This window comes from Somniosus microcephalus, chromosome 6, assembly GCF_052327205.1.
Source record: "Somniosus microcephalus isolate GS21.2 chromosome 6, FLI_Smic_1.0, whole genome shotgun sequence".
Lineage (NCBI taxonomy): Eukaryota > Metazoa > Chordata > Chondrichthyes > Squaliformes > Somniosidae > Somniosus > Somniosus microcephalus.
In genome coordinates this window covers 49,155,102-49,168,945 of record NC_140992.1, presented here as the reverse complement: position 1 = coordinate 49,168,945, position 13,844 = coordinate 49,155,102, and the positions used below count along the sequence as shown (strand labels likewise).

Sequence of the window (13,844 nt, the reverse complement as noted above, 5' to 3'; positions counted from 1 at the left end):
ATTCCATTAGATCATTTCTTTCAACGGCTACTAATGTGACCCCCCATGAAAGGCTCTTTAACTATCCGCGGAGATCTACTACGGGATATTCGGTACCTTCATGGCTTACTATGCAGGGACCTGTGCTGCTTCGACGCCATGTTAGATTGTCAAAATATGATCCTTTAGTGGAGGAGGTGGAGCTGTTGGAGGCAAATTCCCAATATGCTCATATTCGATTCCAAGATGGGAAAGAAAGTACCGTTTCAATTAAAGACTTGGCTCCTTGTGGTGGCCAGCCCTCTTCTGAGGATATTAACAATAGTCATGATTTAGATAATGTGGATGCTGTTACAGATACTACGAATGTCTCCAATCCGATTGCAGATAATTACACTTCTATTAGTCAGCCCTTGATGGATGTTTATGACCGTCCCAGTTTACCTTCTGATGGGATTTCTAATCCGGAAACCGTTGAAAATCGGGATATGGATAGCCTTCCTGCTGAAGATACTTCTGTGCCTGCTGGTGTGGGAGGGCAAGGAATTTCACCAAGGTTAAGAAGGTCGACACGAACAAGATATCTGGTCGACCGATTGAAAATGGACTTTTAAATTGATAGTAATGTTTTAAAATTGTTGAAATATTATATTATATTGTTTTAGTTGAGAGATACTTAATACTTATGTGCAATGTTATTATTTGTTGTTGTTCACTTAGTATTGTGTCATGTAAACAGTTTTACTCTTGTTGTGCATAGTTTTAGTTGTAAATAATTAATTATAAATTGTAAAGGTTATTTAGGTTGGAGTATATTTTAAAAGGAGGGGTGAATGTGGTGATTATTCCTTGTTTAGTAAAAGTATTGTGATTGGTTGTTTGTTAACTGCCTTGGGATATATGTTGTAATCTCATTGGTAGTTGATGTCACATGATGTGTGGTGGCCACCTTAAATTCAGTTCTTTTCCAGCTTTGGTTGGGACTGGATGTGCTGCAGATTTTAAAGTTAATAAAGCCTAGTTTTGGAAGGCAAATCTATTCTTTATTTCAGGAACCCAGCGTCACTGAGACCTGCCTCAATTTCCTCCCAGATTATGGTGTTTATATGTGGATATGAGAGAAGAAATCCAGAGCACTTGGCTCGAGAATTCTCTTGAATGTGGATACTGCAACCCATGAGAGAAACGTACCAACAAATGCAATTTGCTTTTCACTTCCGTTCTCTGCCAATTTTCTCCCTCCTCTCCTTAAGGCATTAACTCTTTGGAACACAGTCCCACATTTATCAGTAACCCTTTGGAACCTTGCCCAAATTGCAATTCCTTGGATTTTTCCTCTCCCTAACCCAGGGCACAATCCCCTTGCAGCAGTCCAGGTAAGGTCACCTAATTCAGCACAGGCCAGGGCTTGACCTAGGGAACTTCTTGTCTCCCTGTTGGATGGGGGTGGACATTTGGGAAGGACTCAGTTATGCCGGATCCCTGTCCTTCTTTCCTCCCACCGAAGTGTGCATTGCATTTGGAGTAAACACACACAATACACCATGGAAATGGGGAAAATACAACATATCTCTCATTTGTGCCCTAGCGACATGAGTGGAAGGGATGCAGAGCAATTGGTTGCAGTATGGAAACCAGATTATTTGAAAAGGGAGTACTTTTTTTTCATTTAAATTCCTCGGGCAGGCAGCCAGTCCACTTGCACTGTGACACCAATCGAGTTGCCCCTCCCTCACCTGAGCTGGGCACACCAGTTGTGCCACAGAAAGGTCAAAGCATATCATCTGGCTACCAAGAAAATCCTTGACAAGGCAAGGGAAAACCGTTCAAAACAATTTATGGTGAGGTTACAGAATCTGGTAAGTGATTAAAATGGTATGTAAATTATTCTATCATAAATACATAGACACATTTTTTAATTCAATGATATGCGCTGAACAATGATATATAGTAAAGCATGGAGAAAATTAGCTTGGGATGAAAGAGAAAACTTCTTGGAGACCACTTTAGCAATGGAGAGGATATGGAAGTTCCACTTGAGGTTAAAGGAGGTAGTGAGGCTAAGGTTGTAAATAGATAAAGAATTGAACAGGTGTTGTCATTCTATACCTTCACCTCACACCTAAAGCACACTAGAAGAGACCATTCATCTGTGCATGAGACAGTGCAAAGTTTATGTGCCACTGGACATCTGGATACATAACTAGGTTCACTTGGCATAGAAGCCTGGTTCTCCAATCAGCACGGTGAGGAATACCTGCTCTGGGCAGTTCTCGGATGATGCTATTCAGAATCTCTCAAGTCCTCGGAAGGCCGGGATGCAGGGTCCGCCAGATACTCTTTGAGGTTCTCTTGTTGAAATGGCTTTAATTATGAATGGAGCTCTATGGAGAAGTTCTGAGCAATCAGTCCTCTTAATGTTTGGAAGCCATTGCCTCGAAATATCTGTAAAAGAACATTTACATATTACAATGGCCCCAAAAATCCATGGGCCACAATCCCAGCATTTACATCAGGATGCCGCCCACTGGTATATCCAACACTGAACCCATCAGAGTTTGTGGAAGGGCACCTCATTTGCATGCAGCCGGCAGATCCCTGTGCCACAATGGGCATAGCTCTGCTTCCCACCTGCCCCATGTGACTATCGGGGGAGAGGTGCCCAAGCCCCTACCACCACCTGCCCCACCCTGAGACCCCGTGTGTCTCCCCTTCAGCTCTCTGTGTAAGAGGGCTGATCCAAATTTTATTAACAATGATAAAACCTGCCCTTGGGGTCCAGGCCATTCCTGTCAAATAGACCCCCAGTCATGGGGCCTACTTGCACCCATCTGGAGGCCTCATTTCTCTCAACATACCAGTAATGCGCCAGATCCATACTGAGCCAGGGAAGTGGAAACATTTGTGTAGGTAGTCCCCCAACCCTGGCTCTGCCCCTTTGGTGTCATTGGCCTTAAGTGGTGGACAGATGTTCCACCTTTTACAAGGCTAGACCGGGAACTCCTGGACTCAGCAGGGACCTAATGGAACCAGGTCTCTGCCTTTTTCTGGTGGGTTCCACTGGACTCCTGCCAGAGTTACAGTGTATATCCAGCAGAACCCTCGAGTATATTCTGGACCAATTTGTTATGCATAATTGATAGATCACAATCTGATTTATTTTACAGTGTGGTTGCTTCTGCACTGTTTTACAGTAACAAAAATAAATGGAATGGTGCATTTACAAGCTTAGCTTTGGTGAAAAATAATTTTTGCCTGATTTTTTTTTAATTCGCTTATGGGATCTGGGCATCACTGGCAAGGCCAGCATTTATTGCCCATCCCTAGTTGCCCTTGAGAAGGTGTTGGTGAGCCACCTTCTTGAACCACTGCAGTCCGTGTGGTGAAGGTACTCCCACAGTGCTGTTAGGTAGGGAGTTCCAGGATTTTGACCCAGCGATGATGAAGGATTGGCAATATCCTTCATCCTAAGTCAGGATGGTGTGTGACTTGGAGGGGAACTTGGAACTTTAGCTGCAGTTACATTGGTGGAATGCAAACCCCCATACTGACTCTACAAGTTCGATTGTAAATGAACCCTAAGACAATTCTGGACAATTAAAAGACCGCCCGCTCCCAATATCGCGACCAGCTTACTTACAGGGCAGATCGGGCATGGGAGGTTGCCACCTGAAAGTTGCTGGTTCAGCGACCATTTTATGCCTGTAAACGAGCAAAGGTAAAATTGAATTTTTCCCCCATTGTTTGAAGATGCAGCATAAATGTGTGAATACTCAATGCACATAGGAATTTTGTCCACCATACATTAGAAAAACATGGGAATGTAATGACGTAAGTCTGTCTTTAGTATTAATGCACAATCAAAGTGAGACTTATAACACAAATGGTGTAATATTGGGATGTGAAATGTTACTTGAATTGGTCAGAACCACTCTAAATAATTGCCTGTTATTAGTGGTGAACTTTTAACAATGACTTAAATCCACATCAAAAGATATAACTCTACCTTTAAGCTACATGAAAGAACATTTGAAGCCCACTGGCACGGAGTCAACATTAAACTACTAAAGCCCAGAAAATAGCTCTCCAAGATAATTTATAACTTTTAAAATTAATTGAGTTTAGGCTGTGGACTCTACTGTTCATCTTTTACCACATTAACACATATTGCTTTAAAATCCATCCAAATAAGTGTTGGATTACATTGCAGCATCATTTTAAATATAAATATATGATTAAAAGTTATTAAATGTCATGATGCAGAATCAATTTATTTTTGCTTCTGTTCATTACACAATTACCATTAATTGTATTACAGTAACACTGACAAAACTAACATTACACAATCTTAACTGAATGGAATATTTATTGTACCTCCTGAGGCCGATTACATTAAATGCACTGGGTCTGAAGATCACACTAAAATTAACCACTATTGTTAGTTCACAAGGAAAGGCTGCACAGTTTACTTGCAACTAAATTATGTTGTCGTAGTGCCCCCTGTGGAATTAAAGTTGGAATCGCTTCAGAAGTCTTTAAAGAGGCTCAGTATTTGAGGTTAAGATTTTTCTTTGCAAAATTCTTCATGTACACTTCTCTTAATATTGTGAAAGTTTACACATTTGAATTTTAAGTAAAATGCATGTCCATGCTGTAAATACACATGTGCAAAACCAACATCGCTACAAACAGGGAGCGCAGCTCCAAGGGCGGAATGGCATCTAGCTGCTCCCCAGTGACTCAGAGGACGTTGCCAGATGAAAGATTTTTAAAAATCAAGGTCTCTTTGTTCTTCACCAGCTAATGGAGAACAAATCATTTTAAATAACGTTAAATAATCCCCTACATGATTCGTTACATTAGTCTGGGCAAGATCTAGGGTCTTGACAAGGGCCTCAACAGAACTGACACCAGTGCTTAGCAAAGGTTCCATTGAGGCTTTACAAGGACGTAATGAGCTGAATTCTTCAGGGAGCCCGGGAACTCCCCAGACACTGGGTGTGGGGAGGTGTGCAGTGGACTCGCCTATTCCAACACCCTGCCCAGAATTTGAGGTGGAGCTTAAACAGGGTAAGAAGCTTGCGCATATGGCATCCGCCATCAAATTCCAGCACCCGTTGAGCAACCCACCTGACTTCCACCTTGACGCTGGGTCAGAATCTCAGGCCAAGGTACATAGTAACTGTGGCCTGAATTTCTTTAAGCCTCAATGAGCTCATCTTATAAAGGCTACTTCTCCTTTTGAACGTTTGAGTGTCGATTTTAAGGGACCTCTTCCTTCAACGACTCAAAACCGATATATATTTACTGTTGTGGACGAGTTTTCAAGGTTCCCTTTTGCTTTTCCTTGTGCAGATGTATCAGCTGCTACGGTTATTAAATGTTTGACTCAACTTTTTGTCATCTTTGGGATGCCTGCGTATATCCATTCGGATCAGGGAAGTTCTTTTATGTCTTCCCAGTTGAAGGGATACCTTCAGAGTCGGGGAATTTCTACTAGTAGAACTACCCCGTATAATCCCCAGGGTAATGGACAGTGTGAACGATACAATGGGGTGATCTGGAAGGCAGTTATGTTGGTGTTGACATCCCGGAACCTTAAGAATACACAGTGGGAAATGGTGCTGCCTGATGCCCTGCATTCCATTAGATCATTGCTTTCAACGGCTACTAATGTGACCCCCCACGAAAGGCTCTTTAACTATCCGCGGAGATCTACTACGGGATATTCGGTACCTTCATGGCTTACTATGCAGGGACCTGTGTTGCTTCGACGCCATGTTAGATTGTCAAAATATGACCCCTTGGTGGAGGAGGTGGAGCTGTTGGAGGCAAATTCCCAATATGCTCATATTCGATTCCAAGATGGGAAAGAAAGTACTGTTTCAATTAAAGACTTGGCTCCCTGTGGGGGCCAGCCCTCTTCTGAGGATATTAATAATGGTCATGATTCGGATAATGTGGATGCTGTTACAGATACTACGAATATTTCCAATCCGATTGCAGATAATCATACTTCTATTAGTCAGCCTTTGATAGATGTTTATGACCGTCCCAGTTCATCTTCTGATTGGATTTCTAATCCGGAAACCGTTGAGAATCGGGATATGAATAGCCTTCCTGTTGAAGATACTTCTGTGCCTTCTGGCGTGGGAGGGCAAGGAATTTCACCAAGGTTAAGAAGGTCGACATGAACAAGATATCCAGTCGACCGATTGAAAATGGACTTTTAAATTGATAGTAATGTTTTAAAAATTGTTGAAATATTATAGTATATTGTTTTAGTTGAGAGATACTTAATACTTATGCGTAATGTTATTATTTGTTGTTGTTCATTTAGTATTGTGTTATGTAAATAGTTTTATTCTCATGCATAGTTTAGTTGTAAATAATTAATTGTAAATTGTAAAAGTTATTAGGTTGGAGTATATTTTAAAAGGAGGGGTGAATGTGGTGATTATTCCTTGATTAGTAAAAGTATTGTGATTCGTTGTTTGTTAACTGCCTTGGGATATGTGTTGTAATCTCATTGGTAGTTGATGATCACATGATGTGTTGTGACTACCTTAAATTCAGTTCTTTTCTAGCTTTAGTTGGGACTGGATGTGGAAAGATATGCTGCTGATTTTAAAGTTAATAAAGCCTAGCTTTGGAAGGCCAATCTATTCTTTATTTCAGTAACACAGTAATGTTTTGAGCAGGAGAAGAGCATCGGTCCATCTAGTCTACCCTTCCAAAACTCCCATCTGGTTCCTTACTGTGAACTAACAGCCCTGAAAATCGCAGTGTGTGATAATCGCACACTGGTTGGCATCATAGAATGGTTACAGCACAGAAGGAGGCCATTCGGCCCGTCGAGCCCGTGCCGACTCTCTGCAAGAGCACTTCAGCTACTCCCACTTCCCCACCCTTTTCCTGTAGCCCTGCAAATTTTTCCCCTCAGGTACTTATCCAATTCCCTTTTGAAAGCCAGAATTGAGTCTGCCTCCACCACCCTTTCAGGCAGTGCATTCCAGATTTTAACCACTCATTGCGTAAAAATGTTTTTCCTCATTTCACCTTTGGTTCTTTTGCCAATCACCTTGAATCTGTGTCCTCTGGTTCTCGACCCTTCCGCCAATGGGAACAGTTTCTCTCTATCTACTCTGTCCAGACCCCTCATGATTTTGAACACCTCTATCAAATCTCCTCTCAACCTTCTCTGCTTTAAGGAGAACAACCCCAGCTTCTCCAGTGTATCCACGTAACGGAAATCCCTCATCCCTGGAATCATTCTCGTAAATCTTTTCTGCACCCTCTTTAAGGCCTTCACATCCTTCCTAAAGTGCGGTGCCCAGAATGGGACACAATTCTCCAGTTGAGGCCGAACCAGTGTTTTATAAAGGTTCATCATAACTTCCTTGCTTTTGTACTCTATGCCTCTATTTATGAAGCCCAGCATCCCATATGCTATTCTAACCGCTTTCTCAACCTGCCCTGCTGCCTGCAACGATCTGTGAACATATACCCCCAGGTCTCTCTGTTCATGCACCCCCTTTAGGATTGTACCCTTTAGTTTATATTGCCTCTCCTCATTCTTCCTGTCAAAATGTATCACTTCGCACTTTTCTGCGTTAAATTTCATCTGCCACGTGTCCGCCCATTCAACCAACCTGTCTATCTCTTCTTGAAGTCTATCACTATCCTCCTCACTGTTCACTATACCTCCAAGTTTAGTGTCATCTGCAAATTTTGAAATTGTGCCCAGTACTCCCAAGTCCAAGTCATTAACATATATCAAGAAAAGCAGTGGTCCAAGTACCGACACCTGGGGAACACCACTGTATACCTTCCTCCAGTCCGATAAACAATCGTTCAACATTACACTGTTTTCTGTCACTTAGCCAATTTCGTATCCATGCTGCCACTGTCCCATTTATTCCATGGGCCTCAATTTTGCTGGTAAGTCTATTATGTGGCACTTTATCAAATTCCTTTTGGAAGTCCACATACACCATGTCAACCACATTGTCCTCATCAACCCTTTCTGTTACCTCATCAAAAAACTCGATCAAGTTAGTTAAATATGATTTGCCTTTAAAAAATCCGTGCTGGCTTTCCTTAATTAATCCACACTTGTCCAAGTGATTGTTAACTTTGTCCCTGATTATCGTTTCCAAAAGCTTCCCCATTACAGAGGTTAAACTGACTGGCCTGTAGTTGCTGGGTTTATCCTTGCACCCTTTTTTGAACAAGGGTGTAACATTTGCAATTCTCCAGTCCTCTGCCACCACCCCCATTTCTAAGGAGGATTGGAAGATTATGGCCAGTAACTCCGCGATTTCCTCCTTAGCCTCCCTCAGCATCCTAGGATGCATCCCATTCGGTCCTGGTGACTTATCAACTTTAAGTTCAGACAGCCTTTCTAGTACCTCCTCTTTATCAATTCTTATCTCATCAAGTAACTCCACTGCCTCCTCTTTCACTATGACTTTGGCAGCATCTTCTTCCTTGGTGAAGACAGATGCAAATACTCATTTAGTACCTCAGCCATGCCCTCTGCCTCCATGCGTAGGTCTCCTTTTTGGTCCCTAATCAGCCCCACCCCTCCTCTTACTACCCATTTATTATTTATATGCCTATAGAAGACTTTTGAATTCCCTTTTATGTTAGCTGCCAATCTATTCTCATACTCTCTCTTTGCCCCTCTTATTTTCTTTTTCACTTCCCCTCTGAACTTTCTATATTCAGCCTGATTCTCAACCTGACACCTGTCATACGTGCCCTTTTTCTGGTTCATTTTACTCTCTATCTCTTTTGTCATCCAGGGAGCTCTGGTTTTAGTTGCCCTACCTTTCCCCCTCATGGGAATGTACCTCGACTGTACCCAAACCATCTCCTCTTTCAAGGCAGCCCATTATTCGATTACAGTTCATTCTCAACCCATTGAAATTGGCCCTCCTCAATTACTAATTTGTCTCTAGATTGCTCTCTGTCCTTTTCCATAGCTAATCTAACCTTGATACTATGATCACTGTTCCCTAAATGTTCCCCTACTGACGCTTGCTCCACTTGACCCACCTCATTCCCCAAAACCAGATCCAGCAATGCCTCCTTCTTCATTGGACCGGAACTGATCAAGAAAGTTCGCCTGAACATACTTCAGAAATTCTTCCCCCTCTTTGCCCTTTACACTATTATCCCAGTCTATATTAGGATAATTGAAGTCCCCCATTATTACTACTCTATAGTTCTTGCACCTCTCTGTAATTTCCCTGCAAATTTGCTCCTCTATCATTCCCACTAGTTGGTGACCTATAGAATACACCTAGTAGTGTAATGGCACCTCTATTATTTCTTAACTCTAACCAAATAGATTCTGTCCTTCACCCCTCCAGGACACCCTCTCTGTCCAGCACTGTAACATTCTCCTTAACCAATATTGCTACCCCACCTCCTTTCCTTCCTGAACACCTTATATCCAGGAATATTTAAAACCCAATCTGCCCTTTTTTGAGCCAAGTCTCTGTTATTGCCACATCATATTCCCATGTGGCTATTTGCACCTGCAGCTCATGAACCTTATTTACCACACTTCGTGCATTTACGCACATGCACTGTAAACCTGTCTTAGACTTTCTTGTATTCTCTCTTAGTCTGACCCCACCTAATACCGTACTATTTCTTACTCTAGTGCTATCTGTCTCTCCCCACCCTTTGTGCACTTTTGTTTCTCTTTTCTAATGCTACATCCTGGTGCCCATCCCCCTGCCAAATTCATTTAAACCCTCCCCAAGGTTGGCAAATTTCCTTCCCTAAAGGACATTAGTGAACCAGATGGGTTTTTACAATAATCCGATAGTTTCATGGTCACCATTACTGGTACTAGCTTTTTATTCCAGATTTATTTAATTAACTGAATTTAAATTCCCCAGCTGTCATGGTGGGATTATGAACTCATGTCTCCTGATCATTATTCCAGGCCTCTGGATTACTAGTCCAGTAACATATCCACTATGCTACCATACCTATTCATCATTGGTCACTACGCCCAATCTGATGTTGTTAGCAAACTTGGACACCTTGGACAATATTCTGAGTCATTTACAAAAATTATAAGCAACAAAAGCTCCAACACAGCCCTCTGCTGAACTCCATTCTAATTCCTCACCACATCACTCTTTGCTGTCAGCTATGACTAATCCAACCTCATACTTTGCCATCCAGCCCATAGGAATGCATCATGTAAATTAATCTATAAGTGGGACATTGCCAAATGCCATTCTAAAATCCAACTGGATAACATCCAGCGCTCTTCCTTTTCCACCGAATTGGTAACTTTCTCAAAAAAAGTAAATTATTCAAACGCAACCTGCTCTTTTCGAAATAATGTTGGCTCTCTGCAATTAGCGTCTGTTCTTCCAGATCACCCCTCATCAAAGTCTCAAAAAAAATTCCGATACTGACATAAGGCATGCAGGTCTGTGTTCTGAGGATTGATTCCTTGCCTCTGTTAAAGATAGGGATCACAATTACTCCTTTTCTATCCATTGAGATGTTGCCTCATTCAAATGTCCTTTGAAAGTTATCGACCAGCTGCCCCTCACTTGTAAACATGGATACATGATAATAGACATAAATTATAACAATGTCCAATTTCCCTTTAAAACTAAGAGTAGTTGTTAATTTATTACCATAATGTAATTCCCAGATCATGCCAATGATCAGTAAAGTTCAATCTATTGTTAAAATGCAGAGTTTTCTGTTGTAGAAGTTTCAGCCAGGATTACTATCAAACAGTTTGCTTAGAAATACTGCTCCACCACCATGCTTGCTACTGTGGCAAGGCAGCTCTATTGCAATATTATTTTTGCATTTTACCACAATTTGTACTGTAGCACCAGGTGTAATTATAACCTATGTCACTGCATCATTAGCTTTGCTCTTCTGTATACAAGCATGGCCTTTACCATGGTGACGAGGCTTTTTTGAAAGAATTGCTTTCAGACTGTCCATTCTGTATGCGTGATAAAAGTTCCATTCCATTTACTGTCTGTTCACTCTCACTGCAGAAATGGTAACAGCTGAAATCCGTTCAATTGACTTGTTTTAGTGGCACTTAAGTCTCTTTCCAGAACATTGCTCAAAAAACCTAGAAGCCATGAAAATATCTGGGGACTTTTAATAGCTATAAATAAAGGTAACTTGTAAGCATCTTGTATGTGTTTATTAGTGATTTTTATGTGCATTGATGTCGTTTCCCATTTATTTTATTTGTTTTTTTTACACTACAATGGATAAAAGAGTTTTGTATTGTTTCTTATTTGTAAGTGAAGGACACCTGATTGTAAATAACGGGTTTCCAATTAAACTCACGTTTGACTTCCTCTCAGCTTTAATGAATCACTTACTTTGAAAAAAGGAAGGAAACAAGTTAAAAAGAGAAATGATTGATACTAATAATGCTTCTGGTACTTTAATGTAAATCAAATGCATCACAGAACCAGCATTAATGCTCTTAAAGGAAACTCTCCAGGTCTAATGATCACATTTGGGTGCAGAACCAGAATTAATTGACTATTTTCAGAGAAAGTGTTGGTCTTTAAGTAATACTCTCCAGCTTGCTGCTATCCTCTTCTTTATCCTAAGGTGCATTTTGCATACTTTTCCTTCTTTCTGCACCCTCACTTTGTTAAAATCCAGACCTCTTGGAGTGCTACTCTAATTCATTCTTTCCAAGGACCTCAAAATGTTAGAACTTTTTATCTGCCTTCAACTTTTCATCCTCCTGCAAGCTCCAGGCTTTTAAACCCAAGCTTAACATTGCTTAATCTCTACATTTTGGTTTATCTGATGTTCAGTTATATTCTTTTCAACATTGATATCCTATACTATAGTCCTTGGCCTTTCATCTTTGTTTCTTCATTTTAAAAAAAGGCTCTAAGTATTATAACCCTGACATCATATCCTGTTTCAAACAAAAGGCAAGGCAAGAGAAATAAGATTTCCCATAGCCTAATGCATGCTGCAACAAATCTAATTCAGTAAATGATGGGCACCCCAGTGTAGGGAGGATATAAAAGCTATTGAAAAAGTGCAGCGTATGATAAGGCAAACAGTGATTGACTGCTTCCACTGGTCAGTCAGACAGTAATGATAGGGCACAAACTTAAGACAGTTACAAAAGGAATTAATAAAGAGGATGTTAGAAAAAAGTTTTTAAACAGAGAAATTGGTTAGAATTTGATATTTTCTGCCACAAATCTGTATTGAAGTGGAGCCCATAAATTCTTTTGATCAAGAATTAAATAGTTGATTGAAAAAGAGAAATATTAAAGGGCATGGGCTGTGAGCAGAATAATGGAATAGGCTAGATGACTCATGGAGATCAACACTGGTGTGGACCTGATGGGCCTGTTTCCATGCTGTAACATTTTATGATTTGATAGCAAAGTGTGCAGATCTTTCTTGAGGATTCACACTCACCCACTGGATTTTCTGATTATTTTTACCCTTTGTATGCCCCGGTGAAGATTAAATTTGAGTACACTGCCAATTAACTGATGAACAAATCAGAGAATGCGGAGTCAGGGGGACATGTAGCAGAATGGATTGCTGGCTGGCTTCAGGACAGAAAGCAGCAAGTGGGAGTACAGGGTAGCTATTCAGAGTGCCAGAAGGTGGGTAGTGGTGTTCCACAAGGATCAGTGCTGGGACCACTGCTGTTCACAATTTACATTAATGATTTAGACTTTGGAATCAAAAACACAATTTCTAAATTTGCGGATGACACCAAATTGGGGGGGGGGAATAGTCAATACTGAGGAGGACTGCAACAAATTACAGGAGAACATTAATAAACTTGCAGAATGGGCATATAATTGCCAAATTAAATTCAACATAGATAAATGTGAGGTATTACATTTTGGTAGGAAGAATAGGGAGGCCACTTATTACTTGGAGGGTGGGATTCTAGGTGGGGTAGAGGAACAAAGGGATCTTGGAGTACAAATACACAAATCACTAAAAGTTGCAACACAGGTTAGGAAGGCCATAAAAAAGGTAAACCAAGCACTAGGGTTTATTTCTAGAGGTATAGAATTGAAAAGTAGTGAAGTTATGCTAAACTTGTATTGAACCTTGGCTAGACCACACTTAGAGTACTGCGTACAGTTCTGGTCACCATATTATAAAAAGGATATAGAGGCACTGGAGAGGCTGCAGAGAAGATTTACAAGGATGACACCAGAAATGCGAGGATATACATATCAGGGTCTTGAAAAAAGGCTGAGGGGTGGCCTAATAGAGGTCTTTAAAATTATGAATTATTTTGATGGAGTGGATACAGAGAGAATGTTTCCACTTGTGGGGAAGAGCATAAATAGAGGCCATCAATATAAGATAGTCACCAAGAAATCCAATAGGGAATTGAGAAGAAACTTCTGTACCCTGAGTGGTGAGAATGTGGAACTCGCTACCAGAGGGAGTAGTTGAAGCAAATAGTATAGATGCATTTAAGGGGAGGCTAGACAAGCATATGAGGGAGAAGGGAATAGAGGGTTATGCTGATAGATTTAGATGAGGAAAGACGGGAGTGAAGCATGGACTGGTTGGGCCGAATGGCCTGTTTCTGTGCCGTATATCCTATGCAATCCTATGTAACTGGATTTTTGTAACCGAAGAGAATTTCCTATCCTTTTTGATTTAAGGTGGGACGGTGTTATATTCAATCAAATTTTAAATTTATTAATTTGATCATTTCAGCACTGAAAACACGTCGGCATTTTTTTCTAGTTGACAAATGTCCTGAACAAACATTATTTTTAGTCTGGCATTAACCCATTGAAAATAATAATCTGCATTTCAAATTAAAACTTACGTCTAAC

At 40.8% G+C, this 13,844-nt stretch overlaps 1 long non-coding RNA gene across 1 annotated transcript in view; it reads right to left on the bottom strand.

Annotated features, from left to right (window-relative positions):
* Positions 1 to 885: 885 nt before the first annotated feature.
* The window catches only part of LOC147115695 (uncharacterized), a 28,689-nt gene continuing 15,730 nt past the window's right edge, over positions 886 to 13,844 (bottom strand). The window contains exons 2-3 of the long non-coding RNA XR_015078585.1: positions 3,620 to 3,681; positions 886 to 2,424 (exon numbers count right to left, since the gene is read on the bottom strand). This is a non-coding gene — a long non-coding RNA (uncharacterized LOC147115695). The remainder of the gene's footprint in view (positions 2,425 to 3,619; positions 3,682 to 13,844) is intronic.